The 26,859-nt window shown below is 37.6% G+C and overlaps 1 protein-coding gene and 1 long non-coding RNA gene across 4 annotated transcripts in view; one reads left to right on the top strand and one right to left on the bottom strand.

The window, feature by feature from the left end:
* Positions 1-26,859, top strand: part of TENM3 (teneurin transmembrane protein 3) — a 1,586,501-nt gene that overhangs the window by 783,839 nt on the left and 775,803 nt on the right. The gene's annotated exons all lie outside the window — the stretch shown is intronic.
* Positions 17,758-20,357, bottom strand: LOC148112617 (uncharacterized). Its single transcript, XR_015729256.1, has 2 exons — positions 20,254-20,357; positions 17,758-18,222 (listed from the first exon to the last, which is right to left on the bottom strand). It is a non-coding gene; the product is annotated as an uncharacterized LOC148112617 (long non-coding RNA).

Genomic DNA, 26,859 nt, shown 5'->3' with positions numbered 1-26,859 from the left:
AAGTTTGAGAAAAGTCTCCTGAAAAGGGAACTTACCACATGACAGTGCCGCAGCATATATATGTAGTATAAAATAGTCTAGAATGGAGTTAAACAATGTGTTAATTAAAATCTACCATAATTGATGATGCCCCCAAAACTCAAGGCAGGAAAAAAAAATCCATTGTCAATTCTCCATTACAAGTACCATATTTTTCGGAGTATAAGATGCACCGGAGTATAAGATGCACCTACCTTTTTTGGTGAGGAAAAGAAGAAAAAGTAATCTCCCTCTGCCTCTGCCTCTGCATCTGCCTCTGCCTCTGCCTCTGCCTCTGCCTCTGAGCAATTTTGCCTCATTGCAGCAAACAGCAAACAGCCTGCTTTACTTTCATTTTCGTTTTCAGCATAGCTTGATTAGCACAAAGAAAAAAAAATCTGCTCCAGCAATTTATCTCTTTGCAGCAAGCAGCAGAGCCCTGTGCAAAACAGCTGAGAGCAAATCAGCTAAGAGTTGGTAGGTGGATCCAATCAACTTGTGCTAATTAGGCTGTGCTGAAGCTGAAAGGAGCTGTTTTTTCTTGCTGTTTGCTTGCAAGGCGGTAACTGCTGCGAGGCAGAGGCCAAAGGGTAGGGGCCAGTGGGTGGGCGGGGCTACATTTGATGTATAAGACGCACCTAAATTTTCACTCCCTTTTAGGGGGAGGGAAGGTGCATCTTATACTCCTAAAAATATGGTAGTCCACAAGTGGGGCCAGAACTTCTGTCACTAAGTGATGCTGTGGTTAAGTTAGCTGAGCCTGACTTTATTACTTTTTATGCCATGATTATTAAACAAATCTGGCTTCCCCCATTCACTATGCTTGTTGGAAGCCCTCTAGGAAGGTCCCAAAGGGTGATCACATGACCCCAGAATGCTGCAGCTGTTATAAAGACATACTGGGTGCCAAGTACTCAAATGTTGATCATGTAACCACAGAGATGCTGTGAAATGAATGTGAGGACTGGTTGTAAATCACTTTTTCAATGCTATTTTCAAATGGTCATTAAATGAAATGAAGTTGAGGACTACCTATAATGTCAAATGGACTGCCTATCAATGCTGTTAAAGATATAATGAGCAATACCTTCCTATTATTGCTATGAAAAATATCAAGTTTAACTAGAAGGATTTTTTTTTTCCCCAAAAAATATTTTAATTGTCATCTTGAATACTGAGATGACAGCTAAAATGCCTTTGTGTTTCTTGCTAGATCTGAAATTTTCACCCTGAGGGGAAAAATGTATACAACTGCATGTGTCTTTATGTGGATATGTGTATATGCAGAGTCTTGTGGAAAGCTACAACAAATGCAGCAGTATGAATGTAGATTTTCTCCCTGCAACGCTAAACATGTGGTGTCCGTAAGGAGCTAATATCACAAAAGGGATAACTCCAAGGAGCAGCAGACTTCCTTCAAGAGGTCACATTGACTGTGTGAAACTAGTAATGCCTGAATAGGTCTAATGTGCTACTGCCTCTGGTGTACCAAAAGTTGAGCTACAGTATTTTAGTGCTATTCCTTCTACTAGCTTCACACAATATAGGATATTTCTGTATTTTTATGTAATATCTCTTGTTTAAATAAAAACCCTCTTTCTACATAATTTATAATCTGTATATTATTTCTGATACTTTAACCCTTCAACAATTGACAGTGTGTCATCATTTTTCCATTACAATTATTTTTTTTTGAGTTGAAAGCCAAAAACATTATATACTAATTCATAATTTATGCCCATTTGATGCAGTTGTATTTATGTACTTACACATATGGCAAGTGAAAAATACAGAGAAGCAGCTTTTGTAATAGACTGTAAGTCACCATCATCTGAAACACACGGATAAGAAAAGCTGTAGGACATCTTTATTCATTCGGTGAAATATCAAGACGATAGATTGATATAAAGTACAAACACCTGATCTGAGCTCTGATAAACCTGTCATCTTTTGTCATAATCTAAATCCAAAGATTTAATGCTACCACATTGCATGTTCCTTCATTTTCACTGGATTTCCCAAATGAAATGTCATTGTATTTGATGGATATCATTAAAGACAGTTTGATGTATCTGGGCTCTACTGTGAGTGAATAAAAAATTCAGGTTGTGATAGTAAATTTAGATGGAAATATTTCAAAGTATGAGAACGAAGAGTTAAGGGAAATTAGGGGCAATTTACTATTTTTCTCAAAGAAAAAAAGAGAAGATATATTGGAGGCTTGAATCATTATAGATAACACAATTTGTTTTGCAAGAAACTATGTTAGTTGTAGTTCTCAGAAGAAATAAAACACATCCATAAGTATATTAAAATTTTATCCCAGGTTTTGAATGTATAACTTATTGTGAAAAGATTAAGAAATTGATATAAATATTCCATGGTACAAAGTGCAATTACAGTGTCTATTCTAATTGTGAAAGCTGGGTTCATTCAAATCACAGATTAATCAGGTAAAAGTGAACCAAGAAAAAAACAAACAAGAAGGGAAATAATGTAGCTGTAAATCATGCAACCAGGCTAACATGAATCACTGAAAACAGTACCAACTTCTATGATTTAGATGACATATTAAAAATGGTCCTTCCTGGATTGACAGTTATAGGAATAAATGATAGAATTATTCAGCACTGGTATGTTCTCTTCTTACCATTTATCATCTTGCGTCTGATTACTTCTAAGAATTTAATTAAGGGGGCAACTGAAGCACACAGACCTTCAGTAACTTGGCAGTCTGATGCCTTTTTAGGCCTTTTAAAAGGAATGTACGCTTTGTTTAACGCTGTGTTTGTGTTAAGTGTTGCATTCTTGAAAATGCATTCTTTTTCTATTGCTTGCTTTAAGCTGTTGATGAATATAAAAAAGTAGGATTTAAAAGCTGTAAGGAATAGCCAGCAAGGCAGTAAAAGTAGTGAAAGATTAGGTACTGATTTAAATAAACAGTGAATGGCAAATGCAATTTCTATATGTCAACAAACCAGATTAGTCTTCCCAGCTGAAATCTAAGTACATTTTTCAAATATAAAAATTTCTCAGCAAAGTTAGATCTTTGAATTACACTACATTGGTGATGTAGAAATGGTTGTAACTTGGCAACTACTGTGCTTAAACCTATATAAATGAATCACAGCTTAAGGGAAATGAGTTTTGCATAACTATAATTGGAGTTCGGGATTCACTTGCATGCATGCAGCTGGTTTGTTTTTAGGATGGCACAGCATTTTATTTACTTTCACTGGAACGGAGACTGATTTTTTTTTAAAAAAAATGTTATATCAAGTCTCCCCTCCAATATTTTTCTTTGAGAAAATAATAACCAAGAGTTGTAATGAAACCAACATAACCAAAATGAAACATCACTCTTGAAAATAACCTTGATGTTAATTTTTTAAGCTGTTAAGAATATCTTAAAAGCACTCTTTGTCTTTTAAGGTTAACTTCAGAATAGCTTTGGTGTTCTAAGTGGCTAAATTAAAGCTTTTTAGTGTTTTCCTTTGTCTCTCAAAACAGAAATTAAATCAGATTTAATTTGTTTTATTTGCTAACACTACGGAAGTAATTATTGCTGCAGTGGTTTTAATTGTCTACAAATAGGTGCTTGATTTTAACTTGTACTTGCCTTCTGATTGCACATTGTTCATATTCCCTTTTCAATTGTGACAAAACATTATAAATTTAAGTATTTAGGTTTATTGAATTTTGAAATGAGGTGATTAGTTGTAGAATGCATAAATAGTCTGTTGCAAAGCAAAATGAATTTTATGATTGACTGTGCTTTACAGGTTCCCTTGGAACCATTATGTGTAAATTGCAAAAAAGCATTTAGAACTTCTCATATTTATAATCAAGGATATATGTGTATATTGTCTGTAAATATATTCCAAGAGGAGTAATTGTTGACTAAGTATTCACACAATTGATTCTTATTATCAAACCAGCTATATGTTTTGTATTTGAAAGATAGGAGTGTGCAATATTAAATTGTTATAAAACATTTGGGAACAGTTGCTCTTTTATATAAATTAAGTTTTCCCTCTAAGAATATATCATATGTTCCCATTTAGTCTAATAATAGTCTATCAAAAAGATTACCAACTAGTGATTACATTGAAACCTTGAGGCAATATTGAACATAGTGGCAATAATTTAACTATTTCCACATCTGAAAACTGAACAATTCATTCTGCATGAAACCATACGTACCATGATTTGGAAAAAAATATATGCTAATATATGCTGTGACCTGGTCATCTACAAAACCGGTCATAGAGGGCTTGATCAATACAGCAGTATTAGAATAAATCTATTAATATTATATAAAGTAATTGAGATGAATTCATATCTGTCACTCTACATATCCTGTGGTGTGTTTTGTTTCTTGCTTTCAATAGGAAGAAATTATTCTTGGATGACTTGATATTCAGAGGCTGCCTGGATAAATCTTTGCAGTTTTCTTGGCAACGTTTTCAGAAGAGATAACCAAATCTACAAGTTAATAGACTATGAGATCAAATCTTTAGTGTTGTTTTATAATATCTGGCAACAGAATGAACTAAGAATGATTATGTGGCATAGAAATTGTATCCAGTGAAGTTATGCTAATCCTACTTGTACAACACACTTTCATATCCTTTGGAAAATCAAGTCAGAACATTTTTTTTCTGGTAGCCCTAGTGTCTGTTATCCAAAACTCTAATGTAGCACTTTGAGAAACAGTGACAGATTCAGTATTTTGCAATTATATAAATTGTACAATGGGAGACATTGACTTTCACAGTATATCAGCGGTTCTCAACCTGGGGGTCGCGACCCCTTTGGGGGTCGAACGGCCATTTCCCAGGGGTCGCCCAAGCCCTCTCTCGCCCTCCCCACGCCTTCACTCACCCTCACCCTTTGCTGGATCGCCCGGTCGCCGTTCGTTTACCCCGCCCACTCCCAATCTATTGCTGCCTCCGGAGTCCCAGCTAATGGCTAGAGGGGAAAAAAACTTTAAATTCTTGCCGCGGGGCTTCAAAGAGCCGCCCTACTCTCAGCTGTTTTGCGGAGGGCTCTGTTGCTAGCTAGCTGCAAAGAGGTAAATTCCTGGAGCAGATTTTTTCCCCCCTAGCTATGCTGAGAAAGGGAAATTGAAAGTAAGCAGGGTCTTGGCTGCAACGTGACAAAATGAGGCAGAGAGATTTCTTTTTCCTCACCAAAAAAGGTAGGTGCAAACTGCAAACAATGGGAAATTTAGGGCAAGAGGAGGTTCAAGATTTTAAAACACAGAAGAAAAAAAGCTCTATTTAACTAGGGAATTGTAATAATTGAGATACTATTAATTGTATATTGTGTTGAAAGCAGAAATGGTTAAGTTGTGGTTTGGAGGAATATATGGGGGAAATTATTTGGTTTATTGTTATTGGTAAATATAATTAATTGATTTGTAAGAAATTGGATTGCATGGAAATAATTGGAATATTAATGTTCATATTGATTAATATACAAAAAAGGTAGTTATATAACTAATTGATTTATATTAAAATGTTGAATTCGTATTAAACAACTGTATTACATAATTAACCAATGTGAGGATGGATATAAAAATAGATGACAATGGGAAGGGGTATAATATAGAATAGAAGGGAAAAATTGAATTTGATTAAGATTAGAGATGAGGATGAAGGGTAATATTGGTTTTTTTAAAAATAGATGAGGAATAAATATGGTAAAAAGGAAATATAAAAATTGTAAATTTAATTGAAATGACTAAATACTGTGTTGGAAGAAATATCCTTCTGGGTTCTGCTCCAAGTGGGGAAAAAGACACTGGAAACATGGAGACTGCTTGGAAAGATGGTTTAATGGTGGACAGGATCACATGGCTTGATGGGGCCCATTGTGTTAGTTTCTGTTGCTATTGTGTTGCAAATGTCCTTTGACAAAGGATTGACTTTCTGCCTCTGGCCCATTAACAAAGGGTGGGGGGCAGGAAGATGGGAGTTGCTTTGTCTGTAAAATATGCTTCTCCATTTCTCATCCAGGTAGGGAAATATAATATTCTGCCTTTTTAATATTTCCCAAAATATTTCATTCTTCTAGGAAAGGGGTGGATGCTAACCTCCTACAACGGTTTAAATTTGTGAACCGGCCAAATACTCTGTTCAAAGAAAATACATTGTATGTTTGTATGTGTGTTTCTAATTATTGCTATTTATTGCTAGTTCTCTTTTATTCTTTAAAGTTTAACAATTCATTCTTTATCTTAATATCTTAATATTTGTTTGGGGTTGGCTTTCTTCCCTTTCATCTTTTTTATTGTACAGCAATCTTTCTCCTCAAACCTACCACCTCTCTCTTTTCTTTTCTTCTTACTTTCTCTTCCTCCCCTTCTTCTTCTCCTCCCTACTTCCTCTTCCTTTCTCCTTCTCCTCTCTTCCTCCCTCTCTTACCCTCACTCCTACTCTAATTTCCCTTCCCTTCCTTCATCCCTCTCTATTGCTGTATCCTTTTATGCATATAGACTACTCAAAGGGCTGAAAAAGTTATTTTTGACTGGTCCTCGCACTTTTGACCAGTCCTCGAATTTACGACTGTCGTCACATTTTACGTTTTTTGCCCTATCTTATACCATGTTGAAGAGAAGCAGTTGTGAAATGAGTGACATGGTTGTTAAGAATGCTGCACAGGCATAAATGTGAGGATGGTCATAAGTGTGAGGACCAGTCAAAAGTGCGAGGACCTGTCAGAAATGACTTTTTTCAGCCCTCTGAGTAGTCCCTATACATATAGCCATGGCCACCCGGTCACATGACCTCCAAGCCACACCCACAAAATAAGCCACGCCCACAGAACCGGTAGTAAAAAAAATTAGAACCCACCCCTGGTTGGGGGTCACCACAACATGAGGAACTGTATTAAAGGGTCGCGGCATTAGGAAGGTTGAGAACCACTGCAGTATATGAAGTTTTAAGCATGAGTCCAAACTGCCAATCTCCTTTCTTTTCTTCTCTTTTTTGATTTACCTATTTATGATTCTTAACACCACAAAAAGGCAGAGTTTCCCGAACATTGCCAGATGAAATAATTCCTTTTATAAGAAATATTTATTCTGCCCACATACTTTCCTTTGCTATATGCCACATTCTCTCTCCACTTTGCTGCTGCTCCAGCTACAATGAAGTTACTTTAAAGCTTCAAGTTCAGTATAATAAGATTAGTAGCTCCTTTAACTTCAGGCTGCAAGATGTTACAAACTGTGGTAGTGATCTAGAATAAAAATGTTTGTAAGTGATACAGATTCCAAATAAAAAAAATTGAAATACAAATATTTTAAGATGGCCAAGACTCAAGAATCAAGAATGTCAAAGGTACACAGATTTGAAAAGTTTATCACCGTTTGATTATCACCACATGGATTACTTTTTGTCTAAAAGTTTGAACTTTTTTGTTTTTTAATTTGATTTTTCTCACAACCTTTCTCAGAGGTGAAACTCTATAGTTATATTTAATTGGGTACCTGCAGTTCATTAGTAGCAGCTCAGTGAAATAATAGTGGCTAATCTCACAAACTGTTAACATTCATGTTGACCCTGCGAAAGGCAACAAAGGTCATGCTTTAGTTCCACAGAATTGCCTATTCACCAAGAAAACTGACAGAGTAAAGTAATCTTGATTTGTCACTTTCCGTTAATCACACTATTTTTCTGTTAAATGCTAGCAGATAATTGTTACTAAATGCGATTTGCAACACCCTCTGCTGTAGTTGAAGGCCCAAAAATAGACAAACAGATAAAAACATTGTTTAGCTTCCATGCAGCAAGTGTTTGCTATTCAAAGATACATCATGCATAAACATTGCTTTTGTCATGAGCTGACACTTAAAAAGCCTTTGCTGTTTTCAGAAAGCCCTTAACAACTGAAGACAAACTCTACTACCTGCCTAGTAAGGCTGCACATTATATAAAATGCCCAGTATTAAATGCATCCATGTATTGATTATACAGTTTTGTATCATCAGCAATAAAAACAAATCATAACAATATATTTCCATTGGAAATGTGTCCTAATTTATGTTACACAGTATAAATTGGTATGTATCATGGGCTTAGTTAAATTCTTTTTACAAAAATGAAATCCGACAGGAATTTCTGTGAAGCAACTACTTTTCAAATAGAATTTGTAGTTATATAATATTACATGCTTGATTTAGTGCAAATTATTTCAAAATGGGAAAAAAAATCTGTATTAACTGTATGGAAAGATTTTACATCTGATATCAGGACTAAAAAGAGATCTGTTTCCAAATTTGCCATTCATATTTTTTTAGCTTGAATTATAATGTAAGTATCTTTTAGATACTTTATCTAACATAGTCTCTTGTATTGTCGCTAATGTAGCCTGGATAGTCTGCATACTCATGGTGGAAGTTTGTTTATCAGTCGAAAACATTCCTTCTAAGGTCTTTTGTGTTTCTGGGGAAGCTGTTAATCCAATTGGTGTTGAAGTGACCTTCTTTCCTGTTTTTACTGTGGTTACTGTGGTGGATGTCATTTCCTTCAAAATTTTGTACTGATTTTCTTGGATTCTGTCTATTCTTTCCCAAATCAGCATTCGCTTCTACCTCAGTTTTGTGAACTACTATTTCTAATATTCTTGAATAGGTCTAAATATATTCTATTATTTAAATATGAAAACTCAATCTATGACTTACAAATTGTATTTTAACTAGGGTATTATTGTATATCCCTCTAATTGATTCTCACACGAACTGTATAATAAAAGTCTTTGTCCTATTAAATACACTATAAATAGTATAAAATGTTATAAATGCAATAAATACTTTAGGATTATACTAACTTGTACTATAGTATATTATCTCTAGACAGATTAATTAATTAATTTTCTAACTAGCTTAATATTGATAAAATCTTAATCAAAACATATATAAGAAGGCAACAGACCAAATATTATAGCATATAAACAGTACTAAGCAATTATATATATAAATTGATTAAAGTTTAAATTGATTGTCTTATAAATAGCTATTAATATATATTTAATACTAATTTATAATTATTATAAATATTAAATAGTTAAATAGATAAACAGATAAATTATTAAACAGTTATTAAATAGTAGTAACTAGTATGTAAATTAATGAATATAAATAGTTATTATATATAAAATAAGATATATAAGATAAATATAAGAAAAAATACAAAGGATTTTTTTTTTCAAGGATTAATCAATGCAATATTCCACTGTAATTAACACTTGTCCTCCTCTGGTAACTCTCCAACACCAACTGTTATAAATCCAAATGAGATAGAGTCTTCTTTATAAGGTCAGAGGAAAGCAGAAGCCAAAAACAGAGTTCAAAGACTTTCACCCTGACTATCCAAAATGGCGATTTTAATCCTGCAACTTTTGCTCTTGTCCTTCTTTATTGTTGCCTATATTGTCCTTCTCCATCCATGCAGTGCAGTTTTATTAAAAGGAAAACCAACGTCCTGCTCTAAATCACTTCTCTTCTCCCAATTTCAAATCACACGCTCTTTCAAATGTCCTTTTCTATTCCTCCGTATTGTATCCAGCAGGACAGATTTCGCTGCATCACTTCGCTCTCCTCGCTGTTTGCCGTCTGCACCTTTCTGAGTCTCCCTTTCCTTCCGCTGCTCCACCGGACTCTTAGTTGTCAACTCCTCGCAGTTATTATCTGTAGCACTTTTTCTAACGTTTAATCTCCTGCTCGCACCGCCAATCTTCACCCCGTGCTCACTCTTTTGCTTCCCAATTTAGCACTTGGGGCAGTTAGATCTCTGGTTCGGCCATGCCGGCAGTCTTCTTCCGTGTTCGGAATAAGGGTTCTTCTTGGCACGGCGGGAGACTGCACCTCTCCTTACCAGCTCCGCCGAAGTCACCCTCTCTCTACCGGTCTACCCAAGACCAATTTTTCCCGTAATGGGCACCGTAACACTGGAAATTTGACACAGGATACGGAGCTCTCCTTCCTCATGTTGCCTCAATTCACGCCTCAACCGGAAGTTGAAAGAATCTAATTTTAAATGGCTTAACAAAGGGATTATATCACTATTGTCTTATCTGCTAAGATATAGATATAGGCATATATACACATGTTAAGTCCTCGCTGGTACGACCGTCCTCGAGCCGGCTGTGTCATCAGCAGGCTCGGATTGGTGGAGACGCGCAGCAACTGAAATAGCGGGAACTGCCTGGTCATTGGTTATCGCCATCTGACAGCTCACTATTTAAGCAGCTGTCAGGCTGCGCGTTCCGTTCTGTTCTCTAGCCTCTTGTTGTGTTTGTTCTGCACTGGTTTAATAAAGTTAATGTGTTAAGCAGCCTGGCCTCAGAGTCTTCCCTATAGATCCAACACCTGGCGACGAAGGTGAGATCGGCCTGAGGCAGCAGCTAGCGGAGAAAATTGCCTGAGTGGAGGCACGCCTACGCAGTAATCGCAATTCGTAATGGTGGTCACTCTCCTGACATTCTCGCCATTCGAGCCGGCTGCAGAGACGTGGGACAATTACCTAGAATGGTTTGAATGTTTCTTACACACTAATGATCTGGCTGATCTGTCCCCTGCCAGGAAAAGAGGGTACTTCCTAAGCTCCTGCAGGCGTGAAATCTTCGCCACAGCCAGGGCTCTGGCTGCCCCGCAACCGGTTTTTACCGTGCCCTGGGAGACACTATTGGGCAAATTAAAACCGCACTATGCCCCTTCTCCCTCTAAAATAGCCCAGCACCATGCTTTTTACCAGCGGTCTCAGAAGGCAGGGGAGTCTGTCAATGAGTATATGGCTTCCCTGCGCACAGTGGCACTGCACTGTGAATTTCGGGAATTTGACGACATGCTCCTGGATCAGCTGGTCTGTGCTGTTCGTGATTTAAAGTTACAGCGGAGGCTGTTAGCACACTCTGATTTAACCCTCCCTATTGCCCTGGACGAAGCCAGAGCATCAGAGATGTCTGCCCAGTCGCCTGCTGAAATTCAATGGGCGCAAGTTGGAGATGGGGGAGTTTCGTCTGCTCCTCCTCAGTCCGTACATCATGAGGAGTCAGATGTGGAAGATGTTTCTGAGCCAGGGAGGGGGGGGTGTGCCGCCTTAAGTCCAGCCAGAAGCAACGTGTGCCTACCGCTGTCAAACCTCCCCAGAACAGATGCCTGGGTTGCGGCGGCCAGCATAGCCAGGCGGAGTGCTGTTTCAAGTCTGCCGTCTGCCGCCGGTGTGGAAAACACAGTCACCTCTCCAGGGTCTGCCGAGCAGCCTACCCGCTCCCTGATGACATGGGGAAGCCTACTCCCAAGCGCCTGAAGGCCAAACGGTTCGAGCGCCGGGGGAATCATGTGGATGAATATCGGGATGCGGAGGTCGACGCTGTGGACATCAGCCATGCTTCCTTGCCTGGGGCGGCCAGCAAGATCTTCCTCACTGTCCAGCTGGAGGGTTTGCCGTGTCGCATGGAACTCGATAACGGGCTCCTCCCATTCCCTAATTGCATGGTCCACCCTCAAGGCTTTACTCCTCTTTCTCTCCGCAGTGCCTGGAAGCCTGTTCTATTAAACTCAAGGACTATCGGGGAAGCATATCCCCACGTTAGGCTGTGGTTCTTTCCATGTTGTTTATGGCTCTTTTTCAGGTCGCCTGCCACTGATTGTCGTCAGGGACCGTCTTCCCAGCTTGCTGGGGTTAGACTGGTTTGCTGCCTTACATCTGGGCGTGTCCGGAGTCCATATCACTAGTTCTGACATTTCCGCTGAGCTGATTCGCAAGTTTGCTGATGTGTTCGATGGCCAGCTCGGTAAATATACAGGGCTCCCCATTTCTTTCAATCTGGACCCCCAGGTGGCTCCTAGGCGGCTGAAGCCTCGAAGGGTGCCACTTGCACTGCGGGCCAGGGTGGACTGGGAATTAGACAAGTTAATTTCACAGGGGATTCTTCAACCTATAGAGCACTCTAAATGGGAGACCCCCATAGTGATTCCCCTAAAGGCTGACGGATCTATTAGGATCTGCGCCGATTACAAGGCAAACCTTAATAGGGCGCTGCAGGCTAACCATTCCCCCGTCCCTGTGGTTCAACGCTTGCTTCACTCGCTGGGACAGGGTAGGGTCTTCGCGAAGCTGGACCTCGCTCAAGCTTATCAGCAGCTTCCCATGGACGAGGCCACTGCCCTGGCCCAGACAATCGTGACCCACAGGGGGGCGTTCAAATGCACCCGCCTGCAATTCGGGGTCAGTGTCGCCCCAGGAATCTTTCAGAATCTGATGGAGCGGCTGCTCCATGGGATACAAGGTGTTGTGCCTTATTTCGATGACATCCTGATCGCGGCCACAGATCAGTTGGACCTCATCACTAAGATTAGAGCTGTCCTCACACATTTCAGGCAGGCTGGGCTGAAGCTTAGGACCGATAAATGTCGGATGGCGGTTCCCCAAATGGAATTTCTGGGTTTCCTGATTGATTCCGCCGGAATCCGCCCCGCCCCGGCCACTATTAAAGATGCCCCTGTGCCCACCAATCGGGCCGAATTGCAGGCCTTTCTTGGTCTGCTTAATTTTTATGTGGTGTTTTTACCGCACAAGGCTTCGCTAGCCGAGCCTCTCCATTGGCTCTTAGACACTAAAACTTCCTGGCGTTGGGATCGAAGGGCGGCTGCCTCTTTCAAAGCCATTAAGGACGTTCTCACGTCCGATGCCATCCTGGTTTAGTATGATGCCTGTTTGCCCCTCTCCCTGACCTGTGACGTTTCCCCCTATGGGGTAGGCGCCGTCTTGAGTCACGTGTTGCCCAACGGGGTGGAAGCCCCTATTGCCTACTATTCCTGCACCTTGTCAGCTGCGGAACGAAATTATAGTCAGATTGATCGGGAAGCCTTGGCGGCCGTCGCGGGAATCAAGAGATTCCATGATTATGTCTACGGTCGGTTCTTCTATCTGGTTACCGACCATAAACCCTTATTGGGTTTGCTTGCGGCGGACCATCAAACTCCTCCTATCCTCTCACCGCGCATGTCTCGGTGGGTTGAGTTTTTGGCAGCCTATTCATACGAGCTGCAATATAAACCGGGAAAGGCTATCGGGCATGCTGATGCCCTCAGCCGCTGTCCCCTTCCCTTGGCAGTCCAGGACCCAGCCGCGGCGACGTCGTCCTCCTGGTGGACGAGTTGTCTCCCTTAGTGACTGCGGCCGATATTCGGTCCCAGTCAGCTACCGACTCCATTTTGGCCCTTGTCATAGATTGGGTCTGCAGGGGTTGGCCTCCAACTCACCCTGCAGCCGAAGTTTTGCCTTATCTGTGCAGACGACATGAGTTGTCCGTGCTGTCACGGTGTCTCTAAGGGTGGTTGTTCCCCCCACACTTAGGTCTCGTGTGTTGGCCTGCCTCCATGATGCCCACCCGGGCATCGTGTGTATGAAAGGCCTGGGCAGAAGCTATATTTGGTGGCCGGGCATCGATCAGGATATAGAGGGGTGGGTGGCCCGTTGTCCCCAATGTCAGCAGTCACGGTCCGCTCCCCCTGCAGCCCCCGTTCAGGAGTGGGACACACCCAGAGGCCCATGGGTGAGATTACACCTGGACCTCGCGGGCCCCTTCTACGGCTGCACATTCCTAATCACGGTCGACACCTATTCTAAATGAGTGGACCTTACGATCATGTCCTCCACCACCACGGAAGCTGTCACCAGGGTCTTAGAGGGTCTCTTTGCAACTCATGGGTTGCCCGACACCATAGTTACTGACAACGGCCCGCAGTTCATGTCTGCACCCTTTCAATTATTCCTTGCCAAGTGAGGCATCCGCCACGCCTGTACGGCACCTTTTCATCCAGCGATGAATGGATTGGCAGAAAGGGCCGTGAGGTCTGCAAAAGAGGCGTTACGCCATTTAGGGCCCACAAATTGGCACCAGAAAGTATACCAATACCTGTTGGCACAACACACGACTCCTACTGCCTCTACCAATCACAGTCCCGCCGAACTTCTGATGGGACGGCGACTCTGGATCACTCTGGATTGCCTGCATCCTAGCTATACCCATGAGGCGACCCCAAGGAGCTGCGGTCAAGCTTGCTCCTTCGCTGTGGGCAACCTAGTTTTCACCCTTAATTTCAACTCCACAGTCAGGTGGCTTCCGGGGCAAATTGTGCAACTAACCAGGCCCTATTCTTATAGAGTCCAGCTGGCCGATGGCTGAGTGTGGCGGCAGCACATTAACCAACTAAGACGCCGCTGGGCCGATGTTTCTGACCCTCCACTGTTGCAAAATTCCCCGCGTTCACCGAGTACAACAATGGCTCCGGGAGCGCAACCTGACCGGCCAGTCGCAAACCACCCGTTCCCAACCAAGGCGTCCTCGTCGGAAAGCTTACCAGAGTCTCCTGAGCTGGCCGCGGGGACTGGCATTCCACCTATAGTAATCACTGAGCCCGCCGAGACTTCAAAGAATGAAGTTCCACCTCCGGCTCTGCCCATACCCGAACTAAGGCGGTCTGGGCGGCTCCGGCATCGTCCAGCCTACTTAGCAGACTATGCCTGCTCGCTCCGGGTGGAAAGGGGTGTTAAGTCCTCGCCGGTACGACCGTCCTTGAGCCGGCTGTGTCGTCAGCAGGCTCGGATTGGTGGAGACGCGCAGCAACTGAAGTAGTGGGAACTGCCTGGTCCCTGATTGGTTATCGCCGTCTGACAGCTCGCTATTTAAGCAGCTGTCAGGCTGCGCGTTCCATTCTGTTCTCTAGCCTCTTGTTGTGTTTGTTCTGCACTGGTTTAATAAAGTTAATGTGTTAAGCAGCCTGGCCTCAGAGTCGTTCCTATAGATCCAACAATACACATATTTGAAGAATCAGGTATAGACATTGGAGGTTAATTTTCCTTCATTTCATTTTTGGTCCATGAAAATTTATGTAGAAAATTTCTACAAAGAATATTTTGAGTTCTGAAGAAACCTTCCAGTGGAGAATTCCTAATGACCACATTGCTGTCTTTTGATGCCAGGCAAAGTTGTTTTATTGTCCTATGGCTCCTAATATATTAATCATTTTAATCAATCTGTTAAAACTCTTATTTTCAAGGAGGCCATACACATGTTTAAAGAACAATAAAATAAATAAATCATTGTAAATGATAGGAGGATAAAGGATAAAATATGAATGCAACAGGACTTAATAAGGATCTTTTAAAGGAAAGCAAGTACCATATTTGCCTACAGAAACTTTAATAGTTTCTTTACATTGTTTACCAACATCTGTGGATGGGAAAGGGATTGCTTCTCTGTCCCATTATACCAGAGAAGTTTGATCTGCTACAGTATACCACTTTTAAGGACTGCACTAGTTAAAATACTGTAAATAAAATATTTTTATTCTATATATATGTACTATATTCCATTTTTGCTTTTTTGTTTATTGCGTGACTAGAAATGACTAGAAAACCTTTTGAATTTTCATGTATATTTTATTCATTCGCTGCTTTACCAAGAATAAAAGCTGCAAAATATGTAAAGCCATATTGTATGTGCATATTGGCAAAAATATCCTTCTATCAGCAGCTCATATAATTCTATATAAAACTGCTTTTTCACAGCAGAGCTATTTCATTCCATTGAGGGAAAGGTTGGATTATTTCCAGTGTGCTGTTTCAAACCTTGGTGGATAAACAGACTCAGAGACCATACCAGCAAAGTTAGCCATTCTTGATCTGAGTCTTAGAGCTTTGATTTGATTCTGATCCCTCACCATACATTATGTGTTCAGAGATATGTACATTTGAATTTTGGAGGTAGCCTGCTGATTTCTAAGTAAATAGGAATTTAGGCAAGCAACAGCTTTCTTATAATTATCTCATTATAAAGTGCCTTGCTAGATCATACATTCAGAGTATGAACACTGAATGATTCTAGGACATAGGTTTGTAGATAAAATTATCTACATTTATGTGATAATTTACATAAGTGCTAAGAAATTATTATTTTTACTTTATTCTGTCTAGAAACTAGAAATATTAAATTAAGATTGTGTCAAAGAAATTGCGGTGCACTATAATGATACATTGTGGGTTTTTTTCCTTCTAATCAAACATCTTGCTTAATTTTGCAATGTTGCATTGTTCTAAGAGTGGAAATATGAGCAAACATTCTAGCTTAGTCTATTAGGTAGGGCCATTGCCTCCTAGAAAGTAAAATATGACAAGGGAATATTGTATTCTGATACATCCACGTGCGCTCCCACAGAGAGGGCCTCCTCGGGGTGCCATCAGCCAGACAATGTAGGCTGGTGACCCCCAGGGGGAGAGCCTTCTCTGTGGGGGCACCTACCCTCTGGAATCAGCTCCCCCCAGAGATAAGGAGAATCCAAGACCTCAGTGCCTTCCGTCGCGCCCTTAAAACCCATTTATTTAAACAAGCCGGGCTGGCTTAAGATGAAATTTTTAACTGTTTTTAAATGTTTTAAACGTTTTTAATTGGTAAATGAGTTTTAATTGGGCCAAATTTATATATCTTTTAATTGTTTTTAATATTTGTTCTGCATGTTTTTTAATCTGGCTGTACACCGCCCTGAGTCCTTAGGGAGAAGGGCGGTATAGAAATCCAATATAAAATAAAAATAAAATAAATAAAATTTACTTTTCTTCTTCTTCCATTGCTCCCTTTTTGTATTGCATTTATGTGTATGGACCTGTGCTGTTTAGAAGTTTATTAAAATAACAACAATAACATGAAACAAAAGATAATATAGTGAGTGAATGCAAGAGCTGAGGAATTAATTTGAGAAAGTCAGATGTTAGCAAACACAATGGAGATTTCTTTGAAGTATAGAAAATGAGAACAAAAAGATGTTAAATGGAATATTATCACCTAAATTGTGGAAGCTTTTGAAACAAAGAGACACCAGAGTTGCCTGAATGCCAGTTCTCAATCAGAAAACATTGTGTGGTGAGGCAGCAACATGAGCAATAGCCAATTGTGTGGCAGTGATCAGTAGACTTCTAGTACAGTTGTCAAAAGACAATCAGACATCATGGCAACATTTGAATTTGTTATTTATTTTCAAACTGGGATGACCTGAATGAATGAGACCTCTGAAGATTTTGCCCTTCAGATGAGGATCACCAGAGACATGGTATCAGTTGGATTATATCTAAATGTCTATGAAGATTCTCATTCATCCAGGTCATGGTTGTCCCAAAGGTGCTTTTTCAAGAGGCAACTGGACTTTCTAGTTTTTCTTTGAAGACATTTTGCTTTTCATCCAAGAAGTTGGATGCTTAACGCATTGTAAGCCGCCCTGAGTCTCCGGAGAAGGGCGGCATATAAATCAAATTAAAAAAAAAAAAAGTTTCTTCAGAGCTGATGGGAAGTGAAATGTCTTCAAAGAAAAATCAGAAAGTCCAGTTGCCTTTTTAAAAAGTACCTTTGCGGCTAGACCTAAATGTTTTCCCAGATCTGTTTATAACTCTTGAACTGATACAAAGAAATCTGGAAGATGATGATGTACCTTGAACATGTACAATGATGTACCTTGCAGGTGGAAGGAGAGGGGGATCTTGCAGTGGAAGCTGTTGGCATTCTCCTTAACTTTTGTGACTGATACAGAATTACTGAGGAGTGTCTCTGCTGATATTTTTACTACTGTTAGTCATAGTTCTAGTATTCGTACATGTACACTTACATTTGTAAGCAGTGTATTACTGCAGTTTAGAAGAAGTTCCATTATAAGAACACTTCAGGATTGCTGAAATTGGCTATGTCTAATTTAATGAAAAGAAGGACTAGGGGTTACATGATAGCAGTGGTCCAATATTGAAGGGGCTTTCACAAAGAAGAGGGAATCAACCTATTCTCCAAAGCACCTGAAGGCAGAACAAGAAACAATGAATGGAAATTAATCAAGGAGAGAAGCAACCTAGAACTAAGGAGAAACCCCACTCCCAGTTTGTCAGCCTTACACCTGAATCCCAGTGGTTAAATCGCTGGTAGTCTTGTTCTCAAACTCCTGATGGCAGATTCTGGATCCATTTGCAAAAAATAATTTTTTAATCTATGACTTCAGCCTATCTGATCCTCTGAACCTGATGTGCATTATAAAATTAAGACTTACTGTAGAAACAACAAAGTTTTTCACTATGGCAATTAATATTGCAAATAGATGGCATGGCCAGGGGTCCACCATTATCATCATTGCTATGTATTACTTCACGGTTGACTCTGAAAGAAATATTTTTGTTACAGTCATAAAAAAGTAAAAGAGGTACCAGAATATACTGATGGTATTTTATGCTTTTGGACCATTATCAACAAGATATTTAAGAGTTTCTACAATATTTAAATCAAGAAAATCCAGCAATAACATTTATAATAATAAGAAAAAAACTAGATCACTTTTTCTGCATGTCCTCATCAACGAACTACTCCATATAAATCACCAAAAATAGCCTAAAAACACTTATCAGTACCTTAACTATGAGTCAAACCACCCAGAAAAAATACCCATCCTTTATAATAAGAAATAAAGTAAGTTCAGACAAAATAAAAATGAAAGATAAGGCACTGTAAAATAAAAACATAAAGGAATACTTCAAGAAAGATAACTATACCTCAAAGCAATTTGACATAAAAATGCCAAAACCCAAAATAACAAGCAATAATATATTGTGACAGTCTCTGTGTCACATACAAATACACAGTGGTATATACATGCATCAGAAGTTATCCAAAGTACAATTTTGTCTAATAACAATGCATCAAGATGTGGTACAAAAATGCCAACAAAGTAGTACCCAAAAGGCAGAAGATTTGTCAGATCCCTAGGCCACCCCACAATAAAGTGTATATTGTGGAAATCTGGGGAGGGCAAAAAAGACCAAGTTAGAATATCACAATGCATTGAAAAACCAAAGTAACCTGAAAAGTAGAGTCACTAAAGATTACATAAACTGCTTCTTGCAAACTTCCCTGGGAAAACATGAAAAATAACATAATCTTTGAAGTTAATGAACAGAGAAGGAAGATCACGGAGGCCATCAAAATGAAAATCCCTGGCTCAAAAAAATTGAATGAAAAAATTGAAATCAAGTTTGGAAGGTCATGGGAAGCAAAATTCCTTCAGTAATAACAAAAAATTTTGTGACACAAAAAATGATGACCCATCAATACTTGAAAGATGATTCGTTTACTTTCTTGAATGATGGCATTTGGTTTACTGTCAAATGTTCCTTTTTGTATATTTACAGTTGTGCAGTACATTTTAAATTATAGTTTTACATGACTGAAAATGGCCATTGAAGTAGAATAAAAATTAATAATAAACAGTAAGACATACTTTATCAACTAAAGTGAGATGAGCACATGTTGATTCATATATTGCTTCCAGTGTTAGAAAGATATAAGGAGAAAAATTACACATAGAAGCTCCCAGAATTTTGTTAGCTTTCCAGCCCTCAAATAACTTTTACTCCTGAAAAATCCAATTTCTTAGGTGAAAGTTGTGTTTCTGTATGGTGCATACAAATTATTTTAAATTGCCTTGTTCCTTTCTGTCTGTATTTATGATGCAGGGAAATAGTTGATTCTCCTCTGAAGCTTTCAACTTTTCTGGTATAAATTGGCATCATTTAGAGCTTGAACTGGTTCTTTTCCCCCTATGATTTCTACAATATAAAGTCATCGGCAGTCAGCAGAATGAGCAAGAAGGGTCCCAAGTGCTGGCTTACATTATGAAGTAATATGTATTGCTGTCTAATTGATCCAGTTGTATAATTTCAGTTGAGAATCTGTTTTTATCTAACAGCATCATTTTGTATCAAAGGTAAATGCAGCTGGTGGACAAAAAGTCTAGAAGATCTTGAGAAAAGAGAAATTTTTGGAGAATTTTTATCTTCTTAAAATCAAACAATGAAATACTAAAAATGGTTATAAGAGAGAATGATTTATACCTCGGAACAGAACAGGTATTCTACAACACTTTCATCTTCAGAGGTTATAAATGTGCTGGGGTCTGTTAAATATGCCATGGACAAATTGATAATAGTAGTCCATCTTGGGAATCTTAAACTGCTACACAATTCTTTTTTAATGTCCTGTAAGACAAACTGCAGCATTTTTATGACAATATTGAATATCTTTCAGAAGATAAGAACTGTGTGTGGCTTAAAAATAAGTCTACTTTATTACATTCTGGAATGGCATTTCACAGAAGGTAATAATCTCTGTATTTGAATTTTAATAAAATAATTTCACCTGTTCCTTTAGGGTCTGCACTTCTCTCCTATCTTCAGTTGAAAAATCATCCACAGAGCACACCTGGAACTGACTCCTTTCCCCACCTAACAATCCAAGAAACGTCCTTTCTTATTGTAACAATTATGACCTCATACAAGGTGAAAAATTCTAATGTATAACACTGTATCACAGGGGACACCAAGTAACTCCTTTCTCTAATGATGTGAACAAATTAAATTTGTGCATTCCACTTGAATAGAGAAGTCCTGTCATGGGATATAAATATAAAATAGAAAGAAATGCCAAATGCACTGAAATCTTATCAAGCTCAGACAAGTATTCTAATTGTATGAGAGAAAAAAAGAACTGCAGTAACAAGGGCCCTTAATGCCTGCAGGCAAGTCTTTGATTTTGTACCTTTCCATCTTGTAGCTCTCTACACTGAATACCCTTTTCAGTTTAACTTAAAAGACCTTTAATAATTAAAAAAAGAGTGGTGCTATCTTATTTAATACGCGAGTCAGTAATATGTACCAATCAGTGGTATTTTTTTTGTTCCTTCTAAAATAGAAAATATGTTCACTGGCAGAGTGGAATACCAGCCTTGTTGATTTTATAAAGGCCAGTTAATGTTTTCATATTCAAATATATAAGTGGCCTTAAATAATTGTAAAACTGTGGATGTTTGATTTGAATTCTGTTACACTAACTTTATTTAAGAAGGAGTTTGTACCATATATTTATACTTAGAAAACTAGCAAACATGACTAGAAGCCATACATTTTAGCAAACCATCTTATTATACAAGTTTTCTTCAAGTGTTGGAATTCTTTAATTGATTTTCTTAATAATTTAATTATTGCTTTTATTGCATACTGCACAGATTAACTATAGAGCTGGATGGCCTTATAACGCCTCACCTTAAAATGAAATTCTGATGCCCGTTTTTAAAAAATGCATGTATCATGGATACATGCAGCTTCTATGGTAGCCTAAAAACAACAATTTTGTCCCCATGCATACTAATAATCAATCTACATGTATAATAAAAGCAAATAATTTACTTATTTAAAAAAAAAGATTTCCAATGAGGAAACGTTTAGGTTTAGGTTTATGGTATATGGAGAAGATAATTTATTCACTCCGATTATATCAGGATAAATATACTGAACTGTATATATTTTTTACAGAATATTATAGATTTAGTATAATTTAAATAGATACTTTTAATTCTGCAAGGAAAATGTCCATAGTAAATAGAGATTTGGAAGGCATTTTTTTCCCCAGGAATGTATGCAAAGTAAAAATGAATTTCTTTGCTATTGGCCATTTTTCCAGTTCTGCTTAGTGGACAAGGCTGCTTACATTTTTTTAAGTATCTAAATTACTTTCATGTAATTACATTAATTAGCTAGATTAATGTAGCATAGCTAGATTCTTATACCAATACTGTGGAAGGACTCATTGGGTGAAAGGACAAGACATTCTTATATTTTTATAGAGGTATAGAAGAGGAATGTTTATCAAAGGTACACTTTTATATGCACAGCAAAAGTTGGACTTTGAAAAGCAGGATAGGAAGAATATTGATGTTTTAAACTTTAGTGTTGGAGAAAACTCCAGAGAATACCACGAACAGTACAGAATACAAACAAATGGTCATTAATAAATCAACATGAATTCTTACTACAAGCACAAATGACTAGGTTAAAATTATACAAGTAGTCCTCAATTTATGACACAAATGTGTCCAACATCTCTGTTGCTAAGTGAGACAAATGTTAAGTGAATTTTGCCCGATTTTATGACTTTCTTGCCACAGTTGTTAAGTGAATCACTGCAGTTGTTAAATTAATAATATGGTTGTTAAATGAATCTGGCTTCCCCATTGACTTTGCTTGTGAAGGTCGCAAAAGGGAGTCACGTAATCCCAGGACACTGCAACCATCATAAATATGAGTCAGTTGCCAAGCATCTGAATTTTGATCAGATGATGCTGCAACAGACATAATGTGAAAAACTGTCATAAGTCAATTTTTCAGTGCCATTGTAACTTTAAAAGATCACTAAATGAACTGTTGTAAATCGAGGATTACTGTTCTATTTCAGACACATTGCATAAAGACTTAGATCTCTAGAGAATGTTCTAATGCTGAAAAAGCTGGGAAGAAAGAAAATAATAGGATGACCAGCAGCAAGGTGGAAGGACAATCAGTCGCAGTGTTGATGGGTGTGCCATTGGAAGACCTAAAAGATCAGATTAGAGGCTTCTCATCATGGAGCAAATTTATCTGTGCGTTCATTAAGAATTAACATCAATTTAATGGCACACAATCAATCAATATATATAAACTTTGCATCTGCTAATCCACAAAAAACGTTACATCTCCATTAAAAATTAAATGGATTTTATATGTTGTACCAAATCACAATGTACTTTGAGCTTAATTTAATATTATATATGAACTAAGCCATACAATAAACCATGATTAAACTATGTGTGAACCCTATTTAAATGCCTGAATGATGCACTAATGAGAAAAAAAATAAGGATAAGTCCCAAACAGAAGCATAAATTTTCTCCAGTCCTTTCCCTCTAAAACTATTTTGTTCTGAATTATTTTTTAAGCAAATGAAATGAGTCAGAACATGAAGGAATGTGATTACTGTCATTTCCAATTACTAACTTTTCAGCATGCATTATTTACACTCCTGCTTGGTAATTCATTAGAAGCTGTAAAATAAATCACTAAGCCTTTTCTTCCTTTCCACAGAAAAAAGACATAGTAATAAAATTTAACACTTAGAGATGAAATATGTAAAATAATGTTGAAAACTCATGAAATTGGTATGCAGAGAAAAAGGGTTTTGTGTGGTTTAACTGGTCATATAGCTTAATCAATATTACGTTTATTCCAAAGTTTTGTTAATACATATATTTTTATTAAATTGTTAAGGTGTTTATGTATGTGCATATGTACACTCAGAGGTGTTTCACGTTTGTAAGCAGGCCTGCTGCTTCTAACAGAGATATAAAGGAAAGAGAAAAATAATTTATCATGTAACTATAAATTAGATCCTCTGTTAACTCTTTCAGCTAAGAAGCTAAGAAACATGTTAACAAAATACTGTGAAGGTTTCTCTTTTTTTCATTTACACCACTGTACATCTCAGTGATATTGCTTACAATAAAGGTTCTTAGTGAAGTAGTATAAATTTAAAAGCATGAAATGATTATTACACTAATACCTCACCTTGTGTATTAGTTTTATTCTGACACCAGATGGCACTATTCACACAGATCATATTCTCATAAAGTATCAGCTTAGGTATGTACACCCTATTTCCTTGGGCATGGTGGAAATGGTGGATTCCCATGGATCTTCTTGCCAGAATCCCATAATCTTTCAAAAGAACAATATGTCTCAGCTAAACAAACATATAGATGTTGATATAAACATTTTATGTAATTAGTCAAAGTTTCCTTGAAATTCTTTGCTCAGCATTACTAACTTTGTAAAATCATACATGGTTCTCTGCTGTATCATACGAAAAAGAACTTAGCATTTAGATATAAAATATGCTTAATTTAATGAACACAGACATTCTTATTAAGTTTTGTTTTAATATCTTTGCAAAAGATTATGTATTTTATTCTTTATTTTAGTTTTGAAATAAGAAAACAAATATATTCTAAAGTACAATTCAATGTAAAAATAACTGACACATAAAAAGCAATTACATAATACACCATTATCCATATACATGTTTGCATATTTTCAAACTGCTAAGCAGGCAGGAGCTGGGGAAATAATGGGGGTTTACCCCATTGTACAACACTTGGTTTTTAACTCAGTCTTTAACTGCTGAGCCATCCCACTCCCTCCTGTTTTAGTACACATATAAAGCTTTTAGCTGTATTTGTGCTGTATCTAAAACAGCACTTGCAACAATTACATCAATCTGATTTTTATTTATGTTCTAGATTTGTATCTCAACTTTGTTTTGTGCAACTTAGCATCTTATATATAATGCTTTAAACTCCTGCTTTTTGACAATGACTTTGTGAGGTAGGTTTGGGTGAGAAGGAATGACTTGGCCATGGTCACCCAGCTGACTTCCATGGTAAGAGACAACTAATAATCTCCCAGGTTTTAGTCCAGTATCATACCACTACACTAAACTGACTTATTTCAAAAGAACTGGCCAATTTTGAAAGGTTTTCAAGAAAAAAAACTTCTTTTCAAATAAATGTATTTTGCCTATGTTATTTATTTTCCTGACTTGATTTGATTAGCTTCAATTTTGTTCCTTGGGAATGACATTGAGCTTTCATCTGTTACAGGAATTTCCAGGCAGATCTCAAGAGGTCAGTTGACTGCAGTAATTTAAATCAAGGATGAGGAATTTGAAGCCAACTAGATTTTTGAATTATAGCTGCCAACATCCTTCATCAATGGTATCTTTCACAACTGGAAAGCCATAGCTTCTTCTTCCATAGCTTAGATACTAATGTTGGTTGAAGGATGAATAAGTAGACCACTATAAAGATATAATTTAATATGACAAAAATATATATTATATGATCCTTTCAGAATACTGTTGGTGTGAAATGCCTTTTTAAGTCATAGTGGGAAAGTCTTCCCAACTCTCCTACCAAAATATACACTTTTCTAATATATGTCTATTTTTTTGCCTATATTAACCAATACATAATCTCATACAAGATGCTGCATGCATAGGATCTCTTGAACATTTACTGGAATAGTAAAACATTAGCAAGTAGACTTTGAATCTCTTTCACTTTTCAAATATAAAATGAAACATAGATTGCAGTAGCTAAATAACTGCACTGATTTACTGTTTGGAATTCAACTATTTCAAATTAACTATTTACAGAATATAGAATACAGAATAAACCTAGGAAGTCTTCTAGTTCAATCCTATATTTCGGACAAATGGCTGTCCAATCTTTTTTTTTTTTTTTTTTTAAATCTAGTTATGAAGCATCCACAACTTCTATAGGCAAACTATTCCACAGATTTATTGTTCTCACTGACAGGAATTTCTCCTTAATTCTAAATTGGATCTCTTTTTCTTAAGCTTCCTTCTTGTCTTGCCCTCAGGTGCTTTAGATCGCCTCCTCTCTGTGATAGCCCCTCAAAAATTAGAAGACTTTTACCCCTAGTCCTTCTCTTCATTAGACTAGACATTCCCAGTTGCCATAACCATCCATCATACGGTCTAGACTCCAGTCCCATGATCATCTTTGTTGCTCTTCTCTGCACTCTTTCTCGAGTCTCAACATCTTTTTTGTATCATGCTGACCAAAACTGGATGAAGTATTCCAAGTATGGCACAGTACAAAGCAGTACTAATACTTCACATGATCAGAATCAGTCTGTTGATGCAGCCTAGGACAGCACTGGCCTTTTTGGCAGCTGTTTCTCTTTATTTCCTCTAAATTTCTCTAAATTTCTAAATTTAAATTTCTAAATTTCTCTTTATTTCCTTAGACTAATGCAATCTTGCTGGATTAAATACAGACAATATTAGCTAACGAAAAATTGCCAAAAGAAGTTATTCAAGATAAATAATTTCTTTTTGTAAAAAGCAGTTGAATATTTGGATGCCAAGTGATCTTACTGTAGCAGATTGATTTAATCTGCTACAGATAATTAGTTACAAAAGCCAGACAAGGAAAATTATTTGAAAGCAATGTTAAGAGAAATAACTTTGACCTCATAATATTTTCTGGTTACATTTCTAATTTGCAACAGCAATCACAGCTGTACAATTTCCAGACATGACTCATAGTTCATAATAGTTTCTGATCCAAAAGAGAGGTGCCAAAATGAAATTATTCAGACTGCATCAACTGTAAGATCTCCTTTCAGCTTGAGGAACTTAAGAAGATTTATATGTGATATCTGTTTGTTATTTATTACTAATGAAGTTCCTATACAAATCTCAGGGGAAAGACAGAGAGTTCTAAGGGAAATTCTTCAGATAGATTGGGAAGGTTAATTCTGAAGTAACTCAAAAGCTATTGCTTATGAGCTGATTCATGGACCTACTGTCTTCATGATAAATTACATTTCTACCAGTTGATAGTAAACAATGTTCATAATAAAGGCATTATCTGAAAAATTATATATATTGAACAACATTCTTATAAAGGTCATTAAATACCATTAGTGGCTAACAAATATTTCAGATTAGTAAAACTTATTTTCTGTAAGAATATATCCAAGTAGAAATAAGATACAACATTAAACTGAATTATTGTCCATTTAAAAAAGATTTTTGATATATTGGCCCTCTAAAGACTGTAGTTTGATTTAGTACACTAGGAGTTAGATTAAACACTATAATTCCATCTGTGGTAGTTTTAAGGTTTGGTTGTATTTATCTTCATACATACAAAAACAACATCATTCAGATAGCTTAAATGTACAATTGCCATGAGCTGTGCCATACTCATTGAGGAATTAATATGGAAAAGGAAAAATCTGCAGCAGAATATAGAAGAATTAAAATACTGAGACAATTTTCAGTGAAGCTTGACAAAATAGAGAAAAATAGAAAAAGAGCTTTGAAATATATTCAGTGGCCTTAGAATCA

The sequence above is a fragment of the Pantherophis guttatus genome, chromosome 8 (genome assembly GCF_059756535.1).
Source record: "Pantherophis guttatus breed Tessera chromosome 8, ASM5975653v1, whole genome shotgun sequence".
Taxonomy (NCBI): Eukaryota; Metazoa; Chordata; class Lepidosauria; order Squamata; family Colubridae; genus Pantherophis; species Pantherophis guttatus.
This window is presented reverse-complemented; position numbering and strand designations above follow the sequence as displayed.